Source organism: Notolabrus celidotus, chromosome 6, assembly GCF_009762535.1.
Source record: "Notolabrus celidotus isolate fNotCel1 chromosome 6, fNotCel1.pri, whole genome shotgun sequence".
In the NCBI taxonomy this organism is placed as follows: domain Eukaryota; kingdom Metazoa; phylum Chordata; class Actinopteri; order Labriformes; family Labridae; genus Notolabrus; species Notolabrus celidotus.
In genome coordinates, this window is record NC_048277.1 from 16,125,928 (window position 1) to 16,150,788 (window position 24,861).

The window sequence follows — 24,861 nt, forward strand, 5'->3', positions numbered from 1 at the left end:
GTACAGAGTCAGTTTAGGTTATAAAAGAAAAGTATGTTCTGCTTTTAATTGTCGTTATTTGGAAGTGTTTTTGTTTGATGTTTGTGTTTTATCAAGTGTTGAGTTTTGTGAACTGTTAATGTGGTATAAGAAGTGTTGAGTGCTTTCACACCTGGATCATTTGAAGAAGTTGTTCCGAGACGGGGCGTTTCCCTCCTTAGCCCGGGTCGTTTGGACATGTGTGAACACAGAAATCACACTCTGATGTTAACTGAGACCTACAAATGGTGGTCTTGGCTTGCCTCCAATTGAACCCTGTTTCAGTGAGAACGCTATCACCCCAGTGACCGGAACAAATAGTCACTTAACTCATCACACTACAGGTTGGGTAGCATAAAAAGAGCGATAGGCTAATGTTTCAAATCATTTCCATCCTATTCAACAGCAGCAGAAGAGATGGTGCTAGGCGTAGCAACATCCCAGGTCTCGACAACATCTATTGGTTTGACAGCTGGTTTTGAGTCCAGCTCATTGAACAAGGAGAGTTTGTCCTTCTCATCAATGCAACCTCAACTTTGCCAAGCTGGTCTCGTACAAGTTTTTTTGGCTGTCACGCGACACTGCTCGGCATACAGTGAAAGCCTCTCTTGTTTATGGGCTGACTCACAAATTTGGTTACTTTTAGAAGAGGTGTCCCACATTCAACAAATTAACTCAACTGCCTAAATATCAATGAGAAATTTGACCTCATAACTGCTCCAGGTGGAGTGGGTTTTTCTCAACCATAAAAAGAAAATTACAATTGACCACCTGCAATCCTGCACACAGCTGTGATCCACTGGTATAGGAAGAAGGCCCTGTGGAGCCTATAGATAAGAAAAATAACAACAACAGGTAAAAAATAGTGGTCACATGACTGGTGGAACAGTGTTCTTTAAAAGACCCTGTCAGTCTTTCAAAATCATCCAGTCATTATCCATACTGGCCACATTCAAGCACTCATATATGGCTTTAAAGAGCCTTTAAGAGCACAATATTGTGTCATATTGATCCTGATATTTTCTGCCATCTGAATAGATGAAAAGAAATATTTTTCATTTCAAAGAAAAGATAAAATTAGACATCCATTAGCTTAGCCCACATCTATATCTCTCTCTCTCTCTCTCTCTTTTTTTTTTTTTTTTTTTTAATGTTTACTGAATGCACCAACATCAGCTGGATTTCTAAAAAATCATTCAAATTATTCAAGTCCCATTAGCCTGATTTGAATAAGGGGAGCCACGGTGAGAATCAAAATCATTTAACCTAAACACTTATTATGGTATACCATCTTTAGTTTGTGGTATAGCTTTAACAGTCATTAGTCTTTAGACTAGATTGTCAGCTGATGAAAGGCACATATGTCTGTAACCTGGTCAAGATTTATTGTATGTCTGGCTTTAGTAGTGTACTATGGTAAAATCACAGTGAAAATAGTCAGAGCATCTGGTCAGCAACTTGAATCTCTTTCTATAATTTTAAATGTCAATAGTCTGATTAAAAGCTACTTTGGATTATGTTATATTTGAGTATGCCTTTATTTAAAATATTGCCTAATTCTAATTGTATGAACAGTGGACATAGGGCCCGATCTACTAAAGGTTTGCGTGTATAAAAACACGTGCAAACTTGATAGCGTGCGCAAAGCTGACGTACTAACCGGGAGCACCGAGGATTGCGTCTGTCAAATGAGCAAAATAGCACTCGCAAATCATTTAGCGTGTTTACCTTCATGAATATGCAGAATACATGTAGATCATCAGAACGCGCAAAATACTGGGAGGAGGAGATGCAAATTTAATCATTTAGCACACGCAATGTGATCTATCAAACCTGAAGCAGATAGCGCGCGCTGTATTTGCGTCTGTATTTAGCACGTTTGAAAGGCAGGTGCAAACTGGCACAGCGTTACGCACACATGGCTGCGGTCACTGTAACGCTCATCATACCATCGCTGTACAACATGCCCGCAAAAGCTGGGCTTACAAGCATTACTAAATGTTTTAGTCAATCAAACCAAGAGAACAAAATAATAATAATAAAACAACACAAATTCAAAGCAGTTCAGCACCACGGATAGCGACCGCATCATTCTGACACCCACTTTAACTTTTTCAACTAATGAGAGCACAGTAGGTCACTGTATCAACAGCTATAAAGTTTAGTAAAATTGGCACAGCGGCCCACATCTTCACATACAAAAACAAAAAATCAATATGAAGTACTCGGCCTACTCACCACTGTTTGGACGAGCCTTAAGCTCTGCGGACTTGTCCACGATGCACTGTATGTCCATTTTCTTTGATCTGTCATTCTCAATAAATAACATGACATGTCCACTCAGTCTATTCTGTCCCATCGTGCTCATCAAGGGGTTTTTGGTTAGTTTTAACGTGACTGAGCGCTCGCTGAGCTGCGCCAGGCGTAACTCCTCATCTCGTGCTTGCAGCACTGTGTTGGGGTGAATTGACTCAAACATGTTCCCAGATACATTTAAGCTGGTGAATCTTTGGGACAGTTGCTGAATGATGATATCAGGCATTGAAAACGTTCACCCGAAAGTTGCTCCCTGGGACAGTGAGGCGACTGTCTTCATCCAAGTGATGCCTAACTTTTCTTGAACAAGAGTGGCAGACTAAGCCTCATCAAATCGCTCTCTAAACTCCATCAAAACACTGATTGCGTTTTGGAGAAGAGTAGATGCGTTTATTTCATCGGCAGATCTTCTGTTTTTTCTCACATCATTCACCTTTTCACAGATGGCCTCCCAAATCGTGTTTCTAACGCTTAGATGTCTCTGCTGGAGTTCACTGATTTGTTTATTTCCCTCCTCCACAAAGACCTCCAACTCCATGTCTTCAAACTTCATTTATCGCTTAAGGCCACTCTGCTCTCTCAAACTCTCAATGGTGACAGTCGATAGCACACGCAAAATCCTCGTAAAATAGGGCGGTCCGCACCACTTTTGCACTCGTTATCATTTGCGCACGCAGTCTTAGTAGATCACCCGCAACACGCCCAGAAATAGCACGTGCAAAATTATTATTTGCACACGCAAATTAGCGCTCGTTATTTGGGATCTTAGTAGATCAGGCCCCTATTATTTAAAGTTGGTTTTTAATTAATGTGCATTAATTACAAACCCCAATTCCAGAGAAGTTGGGTCGTTGTGTAAAACATGAATAAAAACAGAATACAATGATTTGCAAATTATTTTCAACCTATATTTAAAACATCATATTTAATATGACAAACTAATGTTTTTTGTTGTGCAAATGTTCATTCATTTTGAATTTTGATGCGTGCAACATGTTCCGAAAAAGCAGGGACAAGGGCAACGAAACACTGGGATAATTGGGGAGAACACTCCAAAGCTGAACAGGTTAATTGGAAACAGATGACTGTCACAATTGGGTGTAAAAGGAGCATCCCCAAAAGGTTCAGTCAATCCCATCAAGGATGGGGTGAGGTTCCCCCCTTCGTGAACAACTGTGTGAGCAAATAGTCCAGCAGTTTTATTTATTTACAAGGACAATGCATATTTATTCACATTTCTGATAATATATATGAATATAAATAGGCTCCCCAAGAAGAACAAAATAGGACAATAATTAGAGTACAAATAACACTACTAGACACTACTTACTGACAACTACATGAAAAAAATAACTTAGCAATATTAGAAAGAGTTGGTAAGTAGCCATATACATCAAATACTTGAAGCATGCATAACACACATGAAATAAAACAAAAAATTACAACAACAAAAAAAGCATTCTGGGTAAGCAGCAAACAGCATTAGGCTAACATTAATAAAAGTCCATGCAGGACTTTACAGAAGCATATCACCTGAAAAGCGTAGCATGCATCAGCACATTAAGCAGCATAAAACAGCTCTTAGTGAAAGCGTGCATAAAGCATGCAGGCATACATGTACACAACAGGACAATATTTAACAGTGCCGTTCGTAAGACTTAAGATAATTGATTGTTGAAGTGTATCATAGTTTATCCTGACAAAACAATATCTCAATAGTTGTTAGAAATAAAATGATATACCTCATAATTATTTTTCTAGCACAGCATTTACTTTCTGAGTTACTTGCCGAGTTGTAGCTTAACTAGAGAGAACAACAGAAACAAAAGTATTGTTGTAAGTACAAGATGTAGGTCCGTTTAAAAAAAAACATTACAGACATCCAAAGTCAAAGCAAAAATAATGAAATCTTTGGCACATGGCGAGGGGCAAAGCAGAGGAGCGAGGTCTGGAGGCGTAGAGCATTGTCTGTTTAGAACACAGGCAGTAGGAACAGCCTTTTTAATGTTTTTCACCATTAAAACAGCGGAAAAAACTGTGCGTCTGAATTATATGTATTCCAATCAAATGCTTGATGCATGTAAAAGCATGCCTGGCATCGCTGTGTGATTTATAAATGGCTTAGTGGAATGTCATCCCAGATGAATGGATCACTGACAACTATCGATTAAGTTTCCTTTAAAAGCTCCCTCAGACGGACGTTAAAGTCATATAAACTACCTTTCTGACATTTCAACAAAAGCTGAAAATGAAGAAGTTTCATGGTAGATTGTAAAGGTGGTCCTGATGTCAAGGCTGATTGGTGTATGTTTATGTGTATGTCAGTTGTTTACATGCTGAGGTGTGTCCACATGGTGCTTTCAGAAGCTGTCATTCAGCACAGGCGCTATCAGGAAAAAAGCCCTGAAGTTAGGGTTTAGATTGTGGCCCTGCATTCATAATAGAACGCTGTCAGACAACATGCCAGAAATTGATCTGGCCGGTCAGAAGCAGCTGATCGGTACATACAGTGTATGCTGAGCCTTAATCAGATCACTTTATTTAGCTTTAAAGCCTCTGGGAATGTGACTTGGAATATTTAAAATGCAAATAGAATATCAAAATTGAATGTCTCATGAAGCATCAACAACAATCTGAGTTATAATAAACCATCTATAACTATGAGAAAACTTAAAACAGCTTATTTTCCAGTTAAGACCATTTCTCAGGACTGCGTGGGCGTGGCAGGTAACTCTTTGATTGACACGTTAAGAGAGTGTTCAAAGCCTGCATGTTTGAGCCGCTTGACTCAGAATTAGGGATGTACATTTAAAGTATTTTCCATGATCAATTTTTGGAAATGTTAACGATCAATTATCGATTAATTGATTAAAAAACATTATTATTCTTACATCAAAAACAAGGCCAAATACGTTGTTTTCCCCCTGAATTTTATTTTCTACAGCAACAAAATGCATATAACTGACGGGATTGAATACGGGTATATGTTTGACACGCAGAATATCAACGAACGGGCTCATTAAAATATTCTACGCGGACATAGTCTTATAAAGTGAAGGCTGAGACTACTAACAGAAAAGTACTTCAGACTCACAGTGTCCAGTTTTCTGCTTACTCGTTCTTATTGAGAAAAATAAACGTGTATTCGATCAGGTGTCAGACGAGAGCGCAACCGGGTCATAATCAGTCCAGCTGCAGAAAAGCTCAGACGGCTCTGATGTTGCTGCTCTGCAAACATAGCGTACCTGAATTTCCCCCCATTCTGTTGCCTTCGTATCCAAAGGTGGGAAATGTCCTGTGTAAAGTTGTCAACCTTCGTGTCCGTGTCGTTGTTGGCAGCAGTTTTGTATTGATCCTCTTTAAAAAAGTGCTTGTGGAGACCTGACGCGCAGCCGCAGCCCCCAGCCGAGCGTCTCCGCTGTGCGCAACACCTTTACCAGCTGATTCACATCGAAACATGCTTTATACTTAAAACACCTCCCTGATATCTGAGTGTAATATGAGACCACGTGATGTTTGTTCCACGTGACGGAAAATTGATAACAAAAATTCGTGTTTCGAGTAATTTCTTAACAATCAATTAATCGATACTTGATTAATTGCGGTCATCCCTACTCAGAATCTAAAGACATAAAAATTCAATAATCTAAAAATTGTTTATTTGAAATAGTCTCTGAGTGCTGAGTTACAAAATACTTATATTTATTACTTTTAATGCTACGTAGTCTCCACATTCGGGGCATCAGGAACGTGATGACCGGAGCAGCAGAGGATTAAAATCAGGAAGGCAGAGCACGGCTCCGGGGTCCAGACAGAGCCGTTTGGCTAAACTCTGAGCTGTTTGGGGAAAGTTGGTGAACTGGTTCTGGGAAATGAGCCTAGCCTATGCAGGACTGCTTTAGCCAGTCGACCACGGCTCAACTAAACCATGGCCCAATGTTTCCCCAAATCCACCGCGGTTGGAAAATAGAAGAATGTCAACAAGTCATCTCCACCGATGGCATTGCAGCCATGAGCACAAAGGCACAAAGAGCAGAGAGATGGCTATACAGACAGGCAGCCCATGGTTAGCGACCAAGCTAACAGTAAAAGGCGATGAAGAGAGGAGTTCGCTCAAACATTAGGAAACTGACTAAACAGGAGCGGAGTAGTTTTGTTGAACATGTTGTGGCGTGACTTAGTGTTTGCTTTATGATTAGTTAGATATTTTTTCGTTAAAAATGCCCAAGTTAACCCCGGCCACATAAACCTAGTGTCATAACATTATCAATAACTTTACTGACATTATTTAATAAATGGAATAAAGTTCAGCACTAATATTGTACATGAGACTAAATATCATATTTAGAACATTTTTGTTGATTTGGGTTACCAGAGGTATAATCTTCAACTTTGAGTGGAATGAATTAAAACAGGTGAAAGAAAACTGCACATGTAAAATATGCAACTTTTGAGTGTAGGATGGAATTAGACAAACACTCCTGAAACTACAAGAGGCTGAGAGACATAATCCAACTTGGCTCTGGTTTTTGGCTGCTATAACAGCCCAATGAATGGAGTGACCCTCTCCCAAAAAATATTGTTGTAGCCATAAATATAACTTCTTTGCATTTAAAGCACCCTAGAAAATCTCACAAAATCTTTGCTGCTAGCAAAAAGTTAATTTAACCACCATGGAAACAGCTTTTATTGCTTTTGAATATTCTTAAATATCCACTTTAGAAGGGCCGCACTGTTCACATTTCTTGTAAGGTTTTTGGTTCAATCATTCATTCAGAGCTTCTCACTTGTGATTAGATCTAAGCGATGCTGAGAGACAAAAGATGGCAAAGTCAGTATTAGACAGACATCAAATAGTTAGGGGAGGGGGCAGAGCAGCAAGGCATCTTTCCTGGTGAAAAATTGAAAAGCTTTTATTAAGCGTCTCTTTTGTTAAATGTGCTTTCTCCTTTTTCTTTCATTTGTCTACTTTGAAGAAGAACCCTCTTTTTAAGTACCCTCAGCAGTGTTTTCCTTTGTTCTGTCGGCCTTTTCTTGGGAATGTTGACATATGTAAAGAGGCTAATGGGTGTACCAGTCATCGAGGCAGGCACGGTGCTTTCATGCTTTGATGTAAACATTCTAAATGTCAACCCGGTCCGTAGCTCTGCGTGGGTAAGCTCCAACACAAATAAGACTGTCAATCCTTTTCCCTTGTGTGTGTGTGTATTAATCTGAGAGACATGCTTCTGCCTTGTTGTGGGTTTGTTTACTGTATCACCAAGATACAAGGAGCCACTGCCACTGGCTTACACTGCCCACAGTTATCCCTGTTCACTTCTTATCAAAGATCCCTGAGGTGTGACACCTAACCATTCTCCTTTGCTCCTAATAACCCTCCACATTTGTCTTCATCATTCTTGCATGAAATTGGCTATTAGATGCTTCTCCAGGACAGATAGGGAGCCTTAACACTTAAATACAATGGGCCTATGCACATTGAAGAATATGTGATGCAAAAAAGGGCTGAAAATATGAACATCAAGTACTAAAATTCCTGGATGAGATTACCCTTGCCCACATTAGGGGGAAAAAAAGTCAGAAGAGGGAGAAGTAAACAGCCTCCTGTGATGTGTCTTAAAACCCCATAAAATGGCTTCAAATCACAGCAGGGACATGTTAAGGAGAGAAGAGGTCCTTTCAGTTTGATTTACTTTGAAGCCCTCACTTATCCCCGCATGGTGATAACCACGGGTCTTTGCAGTCCCGACCTCATCCCAATCGCTTTAGCACAATCAAATTTCTGGGCACTCTACGAGTCGCCACGTGCCAGCTATCTAATCATGAACAGAGAAAGGGGGGAAGAATTATCTGTGAGTATTTGGCTGCATGAAACCCACATACTGGGTCAATCATCATTATCAAAGCCTGTCCTTCTGGGCTCACCAGAGATTATAAGAAGAAGGGTTGATGAATAAGGACAGGGTAGGAAAAAAAGAAAACAAAAGAAAAAAATGATTAAGTCTCTGGGTGTCTTTCAAAGTTCAGAAGATGGATATAAATTGCTGCTTTCAAAATAAATCTCTCGTCCTTATTCTTGGTGTCTTGCATCAAAGAAGAGCTATTATTTTTTGATGGACAGAGTGTGACAAAGTGACGATGCTCCTCACAGTTGTTTGTCTATCAATAGGAGCCTTTTGAGAGGTAACTACTACATTCAAAATGGGAGTTTGAGTCCCTTTCAGTGTCTCCCACAGCTGCTGTGATATACAAAAACTGACTTCATCTTTCACTGCAAAAGTTATGAACGTTGCCTACAGCTGTGGGAGGCAAATCTGTTTCAGTGCGATATATTCTAGTGTATAAAATAAGCCATGTTACAAATCTGTCAGCCCCTCTTTAACCTGACTTTCTTTTATTTGTTCCCACCTGCATCACTGACGCAGGTGTGGATTTAATGTATTTTTAGGTTGCTCTTGGAGAGGCAGGAACAAGGTTTAACATAAACTTTGTGTAAAGAAGCCATCTGTTCCTAATTGTAAGCACACTCACAACTTAAACCAACCCTTTCCTCCGTTTAGCACTGTGTCACCCCACTTTCAGTGTTTTCTATCTCCTTTCCTTTAGTTTCATGGAAATGAGACACAACTCCTCACTATTGTCAAGTAAGAAGTCAAGATGAATATGAAACATTTAAATATATGAATAAAATTCCCCATGGAGCACTACTGTATTATGCTTGAAATCATGTACATCTAGATCCCTCTGGATGTGCTGAAGCCACTTAAGTATGCACGCCCAGTAGGAACATCTGCTCTGTTTTTCAAATATGAGAGTTTTTGCACCCTGATATTTGAGGCTCCCTGTTCACAGAGTGCTAGACCGGAAACTTGTTTCAGCAGAGCAGTTTATTCCCAGCATATCTTCAATGGCTTAATCTGACATGTGCTGCTGTCTACAAAGGTTACATAAGATTGTGCCGAGACTCTTAATGTCCGAAACCTTGTCGCAGCAATAGTTTTAAAACAAATATTACAGTCTGTGTCAGAGCTGGAAATGTTCAGATCAGAGTTTAATGGTAAACAAAAGGTGTTCCACAAGGACCTGTTTTGGGACCTTTACTTTTCACTATCCATTGTGTCACAATTACATCTAAATCATTTTGCTGATGATTTGGCTTTATGAACTGACTCTCAACTTGCTTTTGTGAGTCGATGACTTTGTTTTGTGATCTTCAGTTTATACTCATCAGCCTTAAGCCCAGAGCATATTACCGGCAAGCCAAATGCATGTTTTTTTTTCCAGGGCAATAAATATTTATTCTAATACTCTATACTTATTCTCACCAAATGGAAACAATAATTGACAATTCTGAAGAATGAATATTTTAGTATTTGGCCAAGTGATTCATTCACATCTAAACTTGCGATGGGCTTTTCAAGCCAAAATACTATTCGATAATCACTGGCATCTTTTCAGCAACGATTCGTAATGACCGTTATGTCGTTGTTTCTGTGACAGGGCAGCGTGGCGTGTATGTTTACATTTTACGGCGATGCTTAGTCTCTGCAATTTTCTCGATTTCTGAATCTCGCAACACTACACAGGTATTTCCAGCAATGTTTTCCTCTTCTTTTGGTATTTAATGCAGTTAGCATTCTTCTTATATTACTGAATGCAGTTAGCAAACAGCTTTAAAATGCTATATGGCCACTGTCTGGTGGGAATATTGTAATACAACCAGGCACCTGTGAAAACAATTAAAATATGTACTTTTAAAATGAGATAATATTCGCTTTAACTCTGCTATTTTTGATAATTGAAAAATTAATCAAGCATTCTAAAACCATGTCCCATCTCTAATCTAAACACAGTTTTGAATATCTCATCACTAAACCCTGGAAAAATCATCAGTTTTCATTCTGAAAAAAGGTCAAGTATCTTCTTGAACATAAGTCAAGCTAAATCAGTCTGTCAGTTGACTAGTTATAGGTTCCGGTTATTTTAGCTTCAGTCATGCTGCTGCTTCCACTTTATAGGATCAATCTATCAGTCAGCCTACAACTCCATTACCAAGGATGCCAATATTACACACCACTGCATTTTTTACAAATGTCTGTTTGCAGGTCCCCCTTCTTATTAACATAGGTTAAAACTAGCATCTCACACATAGCATCAAGATTAATACTCACATTTCTTTGTAGGCGCAAAGAGCTATATAAAGAATAGATAATATATAGATAAATGTAAATGGAGATAGATAGAAAATTGAACATTTCTATTGCTCTTTAGCACTTTTTTGATTAGTTTTTAAGGTTACAAGATGATCTCCTTTGTAGTGATGTAAGACATTGTAATAGTAAAGTTACTGGGGCTTTTTTCTGCTGTAATGATGCCAGTTTATGCTTAGATATTGTGACCTGGGAAGGTCATAGTTACAGAGCAAGCAAACTGCTTTGAAATTCATGGTCTAGATGTATTCCTATATAGATGAATGGATGGTTTTGCTTTGACAGAGCCTTGACATTTTTTTCTGCTGTTGAAATTAATGTTGTAAACATACAGAATAGTTTTTCAATACATGGGAGCTGGAAATATGTACACAATTTTTAGTTGCAATAGCTCGTTTTTAATGAAACAGCGGCTGGGTTGTTGCCATGGTTATCCCTTACGATCAAGCATTCAAACATTTTAACATTCAAGTTAAAACATATTAACAAAAGGATACAGGGACATATAAGGGGTTTAAAGGCATGGTGAGATGAGTTCCTGGCATTTTGTTTACAGATGTCACCTTGGTGGTACTCCTGTGTGAGCCTTGTTTTTGTGAAGACGTGTGCTCTGGGGAAATCTGGGAGTAGATACTGAGGACAATATTTGGCAAGAGAGACATCTGACAATCCTCCAGCGCTAAACCTGTCACACTGTCAAAGCAGCCACACAACTTCCATATCTCCAGGCACTGAACATCGGCCAAGAGTAAGAGCACAAAAATACATATTTATTAGTTTCAGTGGAATATAAAAGCACAGAACTACAAAACTTAATATATTCTGTTCCCTGCGAGTCTGAGGTGGAAACTAAGCGGCAGCACCCTTTCCGAAGAGCATAGCCAGGCAGAGAAATAAGTGCAGTATAATAGCTGTGTGGAGTGTTTTGTTTGATTGAATTAAGCTTTGCTATTGGTAATCATTTATTAAAAAAAACATCCGCTCATTCAAAATGTGTGCATGTCATAAAGGCTCTTACCTTTCATTACTATCCTATGCCATCCTGGGATGAGCAATGAGCCTTATCTTTACTAGGGCAACATTTAAAATATTAATAAGTCTTATAAGCTATCCCAGAAGGAGAATGGATAATAAGGGGAGAAAATTGGGAATAAATTATGTAAGCTAAAATTGTAGGTGCTTTTACTTTCAAATTTATGACAGCAGTTAAAATCTAGTCTGGCTCTTAAGATTTAAGGTCACACAGACTAGAGACTATATAGCATGTGTAAAATTGTCTCTGTAATTTACATCGCACTTATTTTTCTTATTAACTTAAACTCAACCCAGACGCATTAGGACTATCTTAAGGACACACTGTAATGTGCTTCACAAATATTTGCGAGCATTAAATGTGCATTAACTTGTTTATGCATATTAAATGGAGCCCTTTGTATAGAGACTCTTGTGTAATGTGTGTATAGAAGGTAGAGACATGTGCTCATGTGTAAGCCACTTTTGAACATCCCGTGAGCACACACAGAGTCTGCTGAGTGAATGAGTAAGCACGAGAGAGAGAGAGAGAGAGAGAGAGGGAAGTTGTTTCATGTTATTTTTTCCTGTCCTTATGTTGATTATTCAATACTAATGTAAAGTCTCATTAACCACGTGTTTTAAAAAGCTGAATAATAAGCAACAATTTACTATAGCATTATGTACTATATTGACAACTGCTGAAAACAATACAACCAGAACAGCAACATCATTAAAAGTACTGCTTGGCAAAAGAGATGGAGATAATAACAGTCATGCAAAAATAAGATAAAGAGATGTTCGCTTCAATAATAAAATTAAAAAAAGATGATAGATGAAATTGCCTGTTTGAAGGTAATTTGCCTGCTAAATCAAACTTTAGCAGATTGTTTCCATTCAAATAGCATTGACAGAGTTTATTGATGCAGTTAGTCATTTGCCGGTCATTGTATTTCTGAGGTAATCTTAAAGAGACTCAAACAGCTGAAGAACTGTGAGGAGGAAATAGCTTTCTATTTCCAAAATTCTAAAAACGTTTTCTTTGTTTGTTTGCTTGCACATTTCGAGGCTACTTATTTTCCTGCAAATGCACAAGGTATGCTAAAACAAACATTGCAAACACCCCAATCAAGTGCTTGAAATGTTTTTGTGTACATTTGACCTATAGCTGTGTACAACTCAATATAGGTCACACACGTTTATAAGACACAGGCTGTTTTCAGGTGCAGTCTATATGTGAACTAAGCAGCAGTCTTTATGTGAATTTGCATGATTACATAAGTGGGTGGACTGATAGAGGGATCAGAAGACAGGATCTGATGTTGTGACAGTTTCTTTCTCAGGCGAGAACAAAACACTAATAATAAAAAGCATAGAGGATCATCTACTACTGCTGCCATTTACACAAAGTAAATGTACACAGCAGTGATACCTGTTAGTGAAGAGCTTACAGCATATTTCCACACTGAGAGAAACATAAATTCAGCTGGGGTCAATTTACATTTCTCTTTCGCTGCATCATCACATTTTATCTGCTCAAAATAGTAAAAGATGAGGGATGTGTTTCCTCAAAACCCCAAAGTGTGTGTTAACACACATTCTGCATGTTGTGAAGTTATTTGCATCTTATTAAAATGCCAGAGTAGTTTGAGGGCTGAAATAACATTACAGTCTTTCCTGACTAGTAACCCAACTTTCAGATTAAAACGCTCTGGCACCACTAATAGGTCTTATCCTTTATCAGAATGTGCCACCTGAGAAATTGCTACCTGCGGGGTGACATTTAGCATCACACGTTGGCCGATGAAAGGGACGGAAAGCCTGAGCATCAGCAGGTTCCATGCATGTTGGGTCCTCAGCAGCACCTCCGTCTGTTTCTCTGGTAATGCAATTTGCCTTTAATTTCCTAATGTTCCTCTAATCACCAGGCTGGGTGCATGAAGGCTAATAGAGGGGTCACAAGTTCGAGTCTGTCCTGAGGAATGGGTTTAATGGGGAACAGAGAATGCAAACTGCATTATAAAACACAGCTGCCTCTGCCTAACAGCCCTAGTCAGAGTCTGTTGCATGGATGTAATGGGCCCTATGTATGTTGAGGAAAATGCACGTCGCTTTGTCTCTTCTATGATTAAAGCTAGAGCAGGACATAATGCAAAATGTTAGGTGTGTTTAACTAAGATCCTTAAATATCAAAATAATAATGACTCACAGTTGAGATACAAAGCAAATGTAAGGGTTTATAGCTCTTGAAGGTGTTAAGTATTTTCTTTTCACATTTTAAAACACAATTTGTAACATTAAAATATAATCAGCCATGTCTACTCTTAACCCAGGGTTTGGCTCGAAGTTTGATGGTTCACAAAAGAGTGCTTTTGTTTAAGTTTAAGGCTGTCAGACATAACATATACAATTTAAGCTAGAAGCCTTGACATATTGATTATTTTTAATGCAAGTTGATCATAGTACTTTTCCAATTCAAATGCAAATGAGCCTCATTCAACAGGATAAGCCAATAATAAACATTGAGGGATGATAGAAACCATGATGCAGACTCCAAGCAGAGAAGGTGAGGCCAGAGTTTACCGCTAGCAAGCTACCAGCAATGTTATTAGGACCACATTGATGACGTGAAAAAGAGGCTTTATATTTAATACCTACTGCTCCAACAGTTTTGTGTATAATCAGTAAAATATAAGAAGTATGCTGCAGAACAAAGTCTTTTTTCTAACTGAAAAAACAGACAATGATCAGTGCTGTTAACTCATCGATCACTATACTACTAGATGTTATAAAAAGGGGATCTGCCAAAGGGCTGCTACACGAGAAAGTGAACATCTATGCAAGCAGGAAACAGAGGCACCTTCTGTTGCAGTGTGTAAGCTATTCCCTGTCTTTAATGCATTGGCAGTAACTGTAGGCTAAACATATAATGCTTATGTGCTCAAGTTAGAGTGTGCAACATCTGGCTATAACTGTGCAAAGTACAAAATAGATGATGGAGTGGACCTTTATTTGCATCCATAATGTTGCGTATTGTTGTTTACAATAAGCTGAATGGGCTCAGGGTTATGTTGGCTGGGTTGCAGAGGCGGATCCAGGGAGTGGCCAATGTTGCCTTGGCCCCATTTGAAATTTGACTGACCATCAAAAGTCCCAAAATCCTACATAAAAGATTTGGAATGTGTTGCACCTGGCTGCCATAATGCTATTTCTTTGTATTTCTATGTGGCACGTTTTATATTTCAAATTTTTTTTTAGGTTAATGTTTCTCGTAAACTTGTGATCAATCATGATGAATCAGCCTCCACTGTGTCAGTCAATTAATCAAGGTTATGTTTTGATTAATTGACATCACTACCTTAGTTTGATCTTATTAAAACATGGTGGTCAAGGGCAGTAATGTTAACATGCTCGAACTTGTTCTCGTTGTACACTGATTCATAGAGTCTCTGGATGGATTGGCTCACAATCTTTGAACACTTGTACCGTGGTGTTACAGTACTGTAGGACTTTCAGAACCACAAAGTAAAAACATCAAAGGACAGGTTTGTCAGCTCACCCCAAAACTTCTAAGTCCAGAGAGGAAACACATCTTTGCTTTGTCTTTGCTGACAAACTCTCTCTCATCTTTCCAGGATACCAAATGTTCAATCCTAACACCCAAGTATTCATAAGAAGAGACTTGATTTCCTGGTTATGAATAACAATAGCGGCTTTATGAAAGTCAGATGGTGAACTAAATACAAATTTTTCTTTCTTGTCTTTGTTCTTGTCTGAAGAGCATTATTATCTCCCAACTCAACCACTCAGTTGATGTTAAATGCTCATCTGAGGGAAATAAATTATTGTGCTCTATGTTCAAAATTGTGTTAGGGATTTTGTATATGTGAGTAATGAAATATTATCAAGATTCTAACATTTCAAACTTTCAACACAGTATATATGGTGTATTGATTTTTTTCCTTTCAACAACATTGCATTGGTTAACCTTGGAAATGTTTATGTATACTTGTTTTTAGATCAGTGACATGAAGTCCTGAAAGGACAGACTGAAAATACATACACCAACTGTGAGGATAGAAACCAAAACAACTCCATCGGCATGCTTTCAAACTCTCTGTGCCTTTGACTAAAGAGAACTCACAGCCAGACACAAACAGACATATCAGACATGCTCTTACTGCAAGGTCTTTGCACTCATATCATGCTTGTCTATTAGAATATCTTAATCACTGTGTTTCAAGTGTCTGCTGGATCAAAATATTCAGTCCTTGCAAGGTTAACCCCTTTCTGTATTCTTCTTTTCTTTACAGTTGGACTTATAAAGTTGGTGAGTAATGTATGAAAAGCATGTTTGTGCATACACATCCTTCACCATTGGCAAGGAGATGTCAGGAAGCACTTTTCCTTACTGAATGTTATTATGTATTTCTATAGGTGGGCAAAATAGAGTTTTTCAATCCCTGTTTTATATGTTATAGGATGGACTGGCTGAATTGTCTTGTAGTTGTCTGTTTTGTACACTAAACAGTGGCGATAGGGGGAAAAAAGCATATCACATATCTATAATTTTTCTAATAGTGCTTTTGTTGTACTAGTGCTACATTAAGATCCCATCTTTTTCATCCATACTTCTGTGATTTTCTTGTCAGGCTTTCATATTACAAGCTGACAGTGACAGACTCTTCACATGGTTTCTTGCTTACAGAAAACAGCAGAACTTTCAAAATCAAAGAGAAAGAACTGCACAATGCAGACGATTGCAATAAATCAACATGAATTAATTAATTAGTGTAACTCTATAATATCAGTGTTTGTTGCAGTAATGCCAACACATTTAATTCTACTGGAGCTTTTGTAATGCCTTTTAAGAATCGTTGACTTTATTTTAATGTAAGTGCATACCATGTGGTAAATTAAGTTTGATTTAGTAGAGTAATGGATTGAATATTTAGAACTACTCAAGGAGCTGCAAAATTAGACCAGTGACATCTGAACATATTTACTGGAAATTATTTTAGTAATATTAATGTTGTTATAGTCCTGTTTGAAAGCTGTCACATATGTGTTTAAAAACGTGTCATCCGTTTCTTCTGCATTACCACACTGATGTTTAAATGGGTTCTGCATTTAGAAGAAAACAATGTGTTCTTTTTTCCCAATTTAAGAAGAATGTATTACCAGTTTTAGATTAAAAAAAAAATGTTGATCAAAAAAGGTTCAAATAGTCTTTTCAAATTAGAAACAACACATTTTTTGTGATAGTCTTGCAAAATGTGGAGTTCCAAGCTCTGTTCTAAGAAGCAAAGCCACATTATTTTTCAACTTGTTCCCTGATTTCTTTCAAGAGCCCATTGTACTGGAGGGCAAATGTGCATTAAAGTGAATCATATTCTCACATAAATATCTGTAATAGCACTCTGAGCTCTTTAAGTGCATCGTCTCCTAATAGGTCTTCAGTTATTTCTGATGAAAGTGTTCATCGTGTGCTGTGGCAATTATTTGTTTACAAAATTACTATAAGATATTCTGGCAAAAATGTCCATTTTAGCATGTTCACTCACTAATGCTAATCTTTGTGATGAATAATTCACCCAAGCCATGGTAAAGTGCATGTATTCACATTAAAGTGACCACTTTGTGTTTTGATTGTGAGTTTTCATCAGCAGGCTGAGCATTTAGAAAACGGCTTTAGCTAAACGCTAACAGCTTTAAAACAAATTATGAGATGTACAAGCCTCAGCTGTTGATGTAAATGTAAAATGCTATGTTGAAAAAGAAGTGCTGCACACTATCCTGATGAATTTACTTCAAAAGATGATGCAAATAGCTTCTGCTTTGAATAAATTTAGCTTTTTTTTTTTAGCTGGCGTCGATGTTCTCAGGGCAGCGCCGCTGTTTGTTTAGACCACAGTTTTATCTTGAGAAGGAGAGAAAGGGCTTTGGAAACCCCAGGCTCTTTAGATTGAAGGACTCCAGCTGAGTGAAAGAAGTTGCAAACAGCAGGAGTCAATTTCATGTCTAAGCAGGGCCTCTTCCTGTGGATATAATGCACTTTTGGAACGCTCCAAACTGTGCTGGCGAGATTCTCTTCACTATGAGAGCTTTTACCTTTTTTTCTTTTTTTCCACAAGTACAGTGATCAAACCACACTACATGCTTTTTTCAGAATCGGATAAATATTTTTATAATACTGTAATAAAAGCCTGAGGGTTGATGTCCATAATGCATTCATGTAGTATTTCTATTCCTGCACATTTCTTTGTACCTTACTAAACTGTCTGACTGAATGTAAGTCATTTGATTCCTGTAGGGTTAAAGTGGAACTAACATAGGTTGGAAAATGCTTGCACGTGTTTGGAAGGTGAGCACAGCTACAGGTGGACTTACTACAGAGTGCACTTTCTAACACTTAGCCCTTACCATGAGACAGTAATTGCTACTGATTGGTTGGTAATGAGGGCGTCATATGAAGACAAGGCAACCAATAAGGTTTCGGCTGAAAATCCGTACATATCCAATTACAAAGAAAAAGATAATGCACTTTCTGGACACTGCATAACACTGAGGGCTAAAGTATTCAGAGATAAGAGGGAGGTTTGGTGGTGAAATAACAGTAAAGAAGCTACACCAAAACTTTTAAGGTTCCATATCATGTCAAAGCCTTTTAATTGTGTTTTCTGTTCTTTTTCTCTCACATGAATAAAAAAGGCTGTAAAAATCTGAAGCCATTTACTGCCTTTCCTCTGGCTCCACTTAAAGCTGGGGTTGGTAATCAGATTTAGATACACTTTTTGTCATACTGGTTAAAATGATCTTTATGTCCTGATGGCAATCAATACATGATGTGTTCCTAAAAAAGAGTGAAAAAAAACTGCTATCTACAGCCGGAGTAAACCTGGGAAAACACCAACCAATCACCAATTTTTGGGTCCCCAAATTTTAAACCAATCAAATCCCGTCCAGCCGTTCTGCCCTCCTCCTGCGCGTACATTTCCCCGTCTCCTGCCTCTACTTCCCCTGACTCTACTGACTGCCCCTCTCGCTCGTCCTCGGGCCTGTCCCCTCTGACCCGATGAGGTGCTTTGCTCAGGACTGTAGTCCGGATCAGAGTCTAAAAAGTTCTCACCAACAAGCAGAATAATTAATGACGTTCAGTAAGTCCTACAGAAAATATATATGTACTGTAGCGTCCGTCCGGACGCTGTAGTGATGACGAGCCGATTTGTGAACGCGTTGAGTTTTAATAACCGGTCACTGTCGGCCGTGATCACGCCAACCAACAAAGCAACAATCAATGTTTGAATGAATGAAAAACTTCTCTCCTCTCTCCCACTCGCACACTCTACACCTCTCCTAATGCCTTCAGCGGCGCTCGTGCATGTGAGCGGGGGGGGGGGGGGGGGGGGGGGGCGTCGTTTTGGAGGAGCTCTGAGGGAGGAGGGGAGGGGTTAGACGGAGTCATGAGGAAAAGCTACATTCAAATTCATGCTGGTTTTCCGAGACTACCAACCCTAGCTTTAAAGACAGCCACCTAGCTTTACAGTCTAGTTAGATTTTGATCTGTCTGCAACATTAAACATAGCTGATCAAGAATTTCTCAGGATGAAAAAGTGCACTGACCCACCCCCTCACTACCTGCGTCTTCAACGACAAACCATTAAGACACATAAGAATCTGAGAGACGGTAAGCAGCCACTGTTCCTGAGTGTAGGAGTCATAATCATGCTGCAAAATGATAATATTGATAGCCTCTTTTGATATTGAATGATATTTTGATCTATGTTGTACATCAAGATGACAATTATTTGTTAATTTGAGTTTCTAAGCTGCAGATAAACACTCTACTCCGGCCTCCCTCTACTGTGATCCCCCGGGAAAGCTGGCCCCGGAGAGTTGGGTGTTTTTCAAAGTGATGCCTCTGAATGTAATATTCTCTAATTACTGCAACACACTCGTTGCAAATGAGGTACGTTGGTTTTGCATTTGGAGTCGGCAGTAAACAAATACATACTTTGCAGTCCAGGCAGGGTTAAACTACTAGTTTTCTCTGTCTATTTGTGGACACAACATTTTTGAAAGCTAGGCCACTAAGCACGGTCTGAATGTTTTCAACACAGCCACCAAATGAATAGCTCCCTGTTAGATCTGAAGTCGCTGATGCTTGTGAAGTTCTCTACAGCTGTACCACCCCTCTCTCTTTTTCTTTGACATCTTTCACATAGGGCAGGTAATGCCACTTTGGAGAAATAATTGTGTGGTGGAACGATATATTTTTGTCCAATGAATTCACCAATTTCCTGAAGCCCTCATTACCCATCGTATTTATAGGACACATATCTTTGATCAGTTGGAATGAGATTGCATTGGTAATTGCAGTCTGTCATTCCTCTTGGTGTTCAAACACTCATCATACAGCACTTTATGATGTTTTTCAGGTGGTTGAGGACATTATTTGTGTTGCTTTGCATCATAAACAGGTTTCATTCACTCTTTATGTTATTTTTTCATGTCACTTGCCCAGAACCTAAAAAACTCCCAACACTTGACGACGAGCCTTTTAAGGGGACCAGCTCTTTGTCTTCCCTTTACCTGTCATGGATGTTCACTCCTCCACTCTAAACTGCTGCCTTAAGGTAGGTGTTCATTACAACTAGCTTCCTCAAAAGTGAAGCCAAAGTCTTTATATTGCCTCCTCTGGGAACACCTGTTGGTTAAGGGAATGCTTGATTTAAGATGCAGCACAGCGATATTATTTATTTTTTAATAATTTGGGCCCACAATGCCGTTTACTTGTTGTCTCAAAGCTGTAAGGCCTCTTCCCACTAGCCCGGCTGCAGCTCCAGTTCAATCAACCAACCAACCAATCAATCAATCAATCAATCAATCAATCAATCAATCAATCAATCAATCAATCAATTAATCAATCAATCAATCAGTCAATCAATCTTTATTTGTATAGCACCAAATCACAACACACATTATCTCAAGACACTTTAACAAACATAGCAGGTCCAGACCATACTCTATTAAATCATTAACAAAGTCCCAACATTAAGACAGGATAAGATCCAGTCACCTCTTACTGAAAAACCTCGATCTTATCTCATCTTAATCTACTATGATCATTGCACCTCGCATTATTTCGCTAGATGTCTGTGAAGGTTCTCAGTCATCCAGGTCATGGTAATTCTAGCCTAAAATACAAGCCTCAGAGGCTTATATTTTCTAACTGAAGAAGGAGAGGTGAAACGTCTTCAAGAATTTCTACCAGTCCAGTTGCCGTACGGATCAAGCTTTGCATCATTTAGGTAGTTACAGCAGCAAGGAAAAACTTCCTTTTAAGAGGCAGAAACCTTAAGCAGAACCAGCTTCATGTTAGACATCCATCTGCCTTGACCGAGTTAATGTGCCCACTGTCTTTGCTCTTGTACCCACATAAAAACCAGCACAGTAGAAGGAAGGCAGCATGGTTCAGCAGTATTTTGACCGAGGGGCTGTGTCCAGGGGGCGGGTCCAGGAGGGCTGGGGGATGTCAATGGCCACCCCAAAATCCTACACTATCATTGACTGTTTGCCTTATAAGAGGTGGGACTTACAATTATATTAATGTTACATATGATATAATGTAATGGATGTGTTCCAACAGACTGCTAAAAGCATTAGCATATTTCCTTAGGTTAATACCTTACATCATGATTTCAGACAAAAATTCCCTTTTAATGCCGCGACAGATGTAACCTGATAAAAATGGAGACTTGCGTAGGTTCAACACAAAAACGTATCGGAACAATAAGCACTTGTGATAAAATCCCAAACATGTACTTTATTGGTGCAGTGTGTACACAGTAAAGTGAAAATAACAACAGGGTAACTGTTTTCATGAGGGATATGAAAGTAAATAGATGTGTGATCTTGTTTGGAGGCCTCTGCGGTGGCCAACACAAAGAAGACAGATTGCTTGCAGGGTCATTTGTGTGGTAAACCACGTACATTTTTGCAGCACACACTAGAGAAAAGAAAGACAAGCATACTGACCTTGAGAAAGCGAAAAAGGGCTGAGCGCTGCCCTGAACTGTTCGGGATGGTGTGTATTCCTCTTTTGTATAACACTGATTTACATGTTGCATTGAATTAAGATGAACTCTGAACTTAACCGCTGCTTTAGTGTTCACCTCGGATCAAAACACGAGGAATATTCACTCAACCTGTGTATTGATTCATGATAGAATATTACTCTCACACAACCGTGAGTGTCAAATGTGAGTCATTTACATTTTAAATTGTCTTTAACTTTTCTCTCTTTTTTCCTGTGCAAGTAAAAATTGGCATTCAGTGTCAGCAGCCCTCCAATATGACCCCTCCAACCTGCTTTAAACAGGTTATGTTCCTATTGATTGTTCACACGCACTAGACAAAGCTCAGGAGTAAATCCCACAGACAAAATACAGCAGCAGGCAAGTGAACATTTACAAGAGCAGAGTGATCTCAAAATAGCCTCGTGCAAAGACATGTAGTAGATACAGCTCTTCACCTCTGAGCACAGAAGGGGCCTCGGCTCGTATATCTTTGCACAGAAAGTTTGCATTTGCTTAGAGCAAAGTGAGGTCAGTGACCTATGAGATGTGATAAAGAATATGCTCAACACCAAATTAATTGTAGGCTTTGTAGGATTGCAAGCTCAGGGCCCTAATTTTGGATTCTTGCATGACTAATAGTCTCAGTTAAATAGGCCGCATGGACACTATATTTCAGCAGCAATATAGTGCATTAAACATCATTCTATCTTTTTATGACAAAGCAGTGAGCAACACCAAGTTGAGCTGAATATTACAGTTAGAGCCCTCATTGCTCGCAAAGTCTAGATAATTTAAATCTATTTTAAATTAACTTAGAGTACTATTAAAACTGTGAACTTCTTTCAATTGTGAGATGATGAATTATTGTTGTGAATATGTATAAATTATAGGCCACATATGACAGCACAAAAAAACATAGAAACAAATAATTATGTGTGCATGATAGGATGAGGTCAATGCAGCTGTGTTGTGGGACCATGGGACTGCAACTAATGTGGAACAAAATTCAAAAACTTGGAGGTTTTTCCTTAATTGCACATGCATTATTCTACTTTTAAAAAGATAGAGAGAGAGAGAGAGAGAGGGAGACAGAAAGAAAGAAAGAAAGAAAGAAAGAAAGAAAGAAAGAAAGAAAGAAAGAAAGAAAGAAAGAAAGAAAGAAAGAAAAGCATTCTTCTGCTGTGAAATTATGTCTAGAGAGATGTAAAAGACAGTCTTACTTAATGAGGAACTCGTAAAGATAGAAGTTTTTTTCCCCCTGTGAACAGATCAAAGTCATAAAGATTTGATCGCTCTCAACACTGTAGACTTCTGGTGTCATTATTTTTCCAAGAAACATAGTTGGTACACAATGCACCTTTACATACAAAGTGCTGAAACTCCCAAATATGGAAATTTAGATCACAGAAGAAGTACATGGTGGTCTGAACCCCACTGTGAATTCTTCTTCACTTCAGGCCAAATGGAGAATGTAAAACTGTGGTTTAATAGAACTGAAAACACCAGGGGACGCTGTGTGCTCCTATAAGGCGCTGAAAGATCAAACTGAGGCCTTGTTACTGCTTCATGATTAGCAATTCAAGAGGCCCGAAGTTATACTTTAGCTGCTGTTGATTCAGCATTAACTCTGTGGAACAGCTTATCAAAGTCTTCCTCTGGGCATCTGAACCTGACAAGCACATTCAGGGGTTTGGGCTGACAGCAGATGAATTGCCAGTAGACAAACAGTAGGGGTGCGCTGGAACACAAATTAAACAGTTTGATATGTACTCTGGTTTTATGGGCACATTTTGGAACTTCAGGGAAAGCTAAACAGATGAAGATGATAACGTGTTTTCATTGAATAAAAATCAAACTGAAATCTAAACTAAATGTTGGATTTTATACAGGGCAAGCTTGATAGACTAAAAATGTGGACAGTTTTGCTTTGCAGGCTGTTTTTTGCCTCGTTCTTGTAATACAAAAATGTAGTACTTGGATGATTCGTTGTAGTTGGTCTGACTCTGTGCTGTGTTGAACAAAAGCCACAGAGACCTTTTTGCAACTGATAAATAAAAACAACAAGGTTTCTTTCATATGCATCTCTATGGTGGCCCTGAAGGGCAAAACACAACAACATTTCAGGAAACAGGACAACATAACATAATGACAGCAACATTTCACAAAATACACAATTTCACAAAACAGAACAACATTTCACTAATCACCATAATAATGAGAAAAAGCAATGGGGAAAGTACAAAAATAAAAACCAGGCCTCGGTATAAGGTGGTTTAAGGCAGTGTAAGGTGGTATAAGGTGCTATAAAGTGGTATAAGGTGGTATAAGTTGGTGATGGCCAAATTTTAAATCTTTCTTTTGTTGTGTTTTGCAAAATGTCGCTGTGTTTTGTACTTCAGGGCCACCGCACATCTCCGTGCCTTCCAACAGAAATCCAGGGAGAGAAATATATCTTACAAACAAAAAAAAAATAAGGTAATTCATATACGTTAACAATTAAATTGAATTAAGCTGTGCAATAACTTAAATGTTTATGCATGCAAAACCTGCATACTTCAGGTATATTCACTAGTTTGTTTTTCTTTTTGTAGTGCATGGAAGAGCTGAGCTGTTATCCTAAAGTGTCATATTATTGATACAGTGCACTGGCGTTACACAGATCTTGAATAACTTAAGTTTATATTTATAGCATAGATCCAGAAACTGCTGAGTGACAGACTCATTCCTAGAGATGTATACACAGACTTGAGTGAAACATCCCACTGCTACACCAACGCATTTAACATGTTTGATTGTTCATCTTTGTCTTGACATACTCTAACTCAGCACTGTCTCTGTACACTTTACATCTTATCCAACTCTGTTTGTCTAGTGTTGCAGTAATTCACCATCCAAGCTTCCCTGGAATTCCTCATGTTCTTGAAATGAATCATTCGTGACCACCAGCACATCTCTTGTAACAAGCTACTATAACACTTAGGGCCTGATCTACTAAGATCCCAAATAACGAGCGCTAATTTGCGTGTGCAAATAATAATTGAGCACGTGTTATTTCTGGGCGTGTTGCGGGTGATCTACTAAGACTGCGTGCGCAAATGATAACGAGTGCAAATGTGGTGTGGACCGCCCTATTTTACGAGGATTTTGCGTGTGCTATCGGCTGTCCCCATGGAGAATTTGAGAGAGCAGAGTGGTCTTAAGCGATAAATGAAGTTTGAAGCCATGGA